Consider the following 3,815-nt stretch of genomic DNA (forward strand, 5'->3'; position numbering starts at 1 on the left):
AACAATTTGACTCATTTGAATGACGAAAAAGTATAGTTTAAAGTCTTATAAAACTCTGCATAGTGAGTGTATATGATACCTTTGAAAATTAATAGTTATAATGATAATGTAGAGAGTTCTTGGTGAGAGAGACTTTTGGACAAACGTTAAAGCATCATATACAAAATTTTGAAAAGCACCAAAGTATATTTTGTGTAAAAGTCACCGTTGGGATAGATATACACATTGAAGAAACAAAAAGGACAACGATGACGTTAGTATACGTATAATAAGGTGTCGTCTTATCTAATAGGGTCGGTGAGTGCAAGACTCCTTGGAAGAGTGTATCGCCATGTATAATGGTAATTACGCGTTATTAACAAGCCTGAAGAGAAGATGAAAAAGGGGTATATGTATATGCTCAAGTAAAAGACGATGAGCAAGGGCTTTTGGAAATGACTGTAAAGTCTGATGGTTGGCTCTTGTCTAATTAACTGAGTTTACCGCGACACTTGGCCTCAGCACCATGGCATATTTTTCTCATACCATCATGGCCCAGTAATTTAAGATTTTTACACAAGAAACGTTATACTTATACACCTTTTTTTTTGTTATTTTTTTAATTCATGAAAGCTTAAAATTATTTTTTTTTTTTTCATAAAAATAATCTAATTAATTATGAAGATATTAAAGCTAGAATTAAATTTTTTTTATTTTTTTTTTTTGCTTTTGACAAATTAAATTATATTTAATATATGATAATGAGAAACATGTCAAGTGACTTGATAGTGACAACCTATCAATGAACAATTGACAGATAGCTTTTTTTTTTTATCATAATTCTCCCCTTTTTTTTTGTTTTTTAAATTTTTATTTTAAACTAGCCTGACTTTCTTGGTTCGACGAATGCCGATAAATCAGTCCAGTGTTACGAACACTATATATAGTATAATGGAGAAAAAGGGACTGGCTAAAGTTAGGTTGAAGGCGTCCCCCGAGTACTCACTATTCGACCATACCCCATTTCGTACTTTGACTCATTAAATATCCTTGTATCACCCTTATCGAAAAGAAGGGTTCACTAAAGCCCTGTGGCTTCTGTTTCTGTTCTTTGCTGTTATATTCTCATTTCTTCACGTACATATATGCAGATATGTATTTTAAAACATCAATATCACCTATACTTTTATACTGAATTTAATATACATGTAGAATGAAAAACTTTGTTACGCTACCCTGGTCCATACTGCAAGGGTGGGTGAAAAAAAAAAAAGAGGTGGAGAAATATATCGTGTTACTTTGGCCATACAATGGACGACGGATATACATTTATTCTTCAACCCCTATATGAGACAAAATTTGTGTATATGTGTGTGCTTGTGTGCGTGCTACATTCCCTTGTCGAATGAATCAACGTAACATTCAATCGATCATTTCGACAGTAAACAAAAAATAAATATCAAAGCATTAATAAAATTTCGATGATTTTTTTTTTAAAGTTTTCTTTTGAAGCATCAAGAAAAAAAAAAAAAGAAGAGGTATGTGTGCTTGCATCTTTACAGTCTATTGCGTGTACTTTTATATCCCTCATATTTTTTAAATTGAAAATAAAATAAAAAAAATCTGTTATATTTATTTATTTTATTTTTTTTGAGGCAACTTGATACAAGAAAAACGTGCTCGAGTGCGTGTTCAATGAAAATATGTATGAATATTAACACGAAGAATAGCACCCTTATAGAAATATGTTTGGTCGTGTATGCAAATGTCTGATATATACACGCTTGAAAATTGTATTGCATTTGGTTAAAAATTTCATCGTCGTCGTCGTCGTAGAAGACGCAAAATTTTGTAGAGAGGGCTCACACACGAAAGCCAATATTCGAAGTATCTAATATTCCGCAGCACATACATCACCAGACCATAAAGGCAGAAGTGTGTTTGGCACTACATCCCCCCACACTTCTATATGCATAGTGTCGATTGGGGAAGCTTGAAAATTTAACTTCAATGCATGCAAAATTTATATATATATAGTATACACATTATACAATCTCAAAATAACAAACGTCTCTTGGTATATATACCTCAAGCATCAATTCAAATATCAAGGGAAACAAATAATAAAAAAAAAAAATCGAGTATATATTTTTTTTTCATTATCCCACATTTAACTGAGTAGAATTACGTGTCACAATTAATTCAAAAGTCATAAATATATATTAATCTTAAGGTTTAATTTTATAATTTATATAAATACTTAAAGATTGAAACAAGAAACATGAAATAATGAAAAACCAATCCTAAAAGCCTCAAGCTACATCGCTTTTCCGTACAATTGCCTTCTAATTATCAACGTTAACTAATAACTCGTGTTAATTACAGACGATTAAGTATACATTAGACATGCGCAAAATGTAAATAAATATATATATATTTGAAAATAGAAAATGATAGTATGCGAGAATTTGAGATTTCTAACAAAATAAAAATACCAAGGGGTTATAGAATAGGTGAAACTCTATGCGATCAAAGTTTAAATTGAATTCGTTGGCATGGTATACTAGTTTGCAAAACTATATACGCAAAATACATGCAAACCTCCGTATCCGAAGACCATCGACTGGAGAATAGTGCTGTGTTTATGGGACAAGTAACGCTATGGAGATACAGTTGAACTGGCAACGAGCGCACCAAAACATAACACCGAACGTGCACTATAACCCGACTAATACTATATCCTCTCTTCCAAAACATTTTCCTTCATCTATATCTATATATAATATAAATATAAATGCAACTTTTGCAAATAAGAGAAACAAGTAAGCGACTGAACGACATTGTCACGATTGAATATTATATAATGTATAATACAATAATGTCTATACAACTGCAGTTGAGATAAATATTCTTGCCGAAAAAAAAAAAACAAAGTTTATAATCTTTTTAAATTTGTTTGATCGTACGACATTGGATATATCCGCACTTAAATAGATATCAATTAACTAGATCAAGTAGCTTGCAAGAGGGACAAGAGGATATCGTCTAAATATTAGGTAATGCTGCTTCTTGCAAGGTTAAGGCAACACAAGTAAGTTTGGTCGCTTATCAGGAATGTATAGTATGTTGGTCAGGTCGTTAGCAAGTTGTTGAGATTAAATGCCTTCCAGCAAATTAGAAGCCAGCACTAGCATGATTAGACACACACACACAGACAGTTACTATGTTCTATTTTATTAAAAAAAAAAAAAAAAAAGAGAGATGGTGGTTTGGGGGTGAAAAGGGGATTTTAAGTAAAGGGATATCCATCGGGATTGGTAGTGTATTGATCCCCGAGAAAATAGAACATCAAACTTTGTATCAGGGGTATTTTAGTTTATCCCCTAGGAACTACTAAAAAACCAATGTCCTAGCCAAATTCCAAACTTTCTGATACTTGTGGTTTGGCTATACAAATATCTATACATATATTTTATGTTTTTTATTTTATTATTTGAATTGATTTTAGTAAGATGGTATTTGGTAATTTTCTCTACTGACACGTGTTGTTAAAAATAATATAATAAAATAGATGAAAAAGAGCGTAAACAAGTTGCCATATACAATTCAAAAATTTTATATCCAATATTGAGATTGCTCTATTTTGGAATATGCTAATATGATAATACATACAAATGTCCCCATAAACTATAGAATTTTCATAAAGAATATGCAAATGCACTGATATCGAGTACTTTTCAGTCTAAAGAATTCATGTGTATATGTGGGTTGGATTTTGAGGGGTAAGATTGATACTCAACTGTCGGCGGAGACTATATAGATATATATATTTTTTT

This window comes from Aphidius gifuensis, linkage group LG1, assembly GCF_014905175.1.
Source record: "Aphidius gifuensis isolate YNYX2018 linkage group LG1, ASM1490517v1, whole genome shotgun sequence".
Taxonomy (NCBI): Eukaryota; Metazoa; Arthropoda; class Insecta; order Hymenoptera; family Braconidae; genus Aphidius; species Aphidius gifuensis.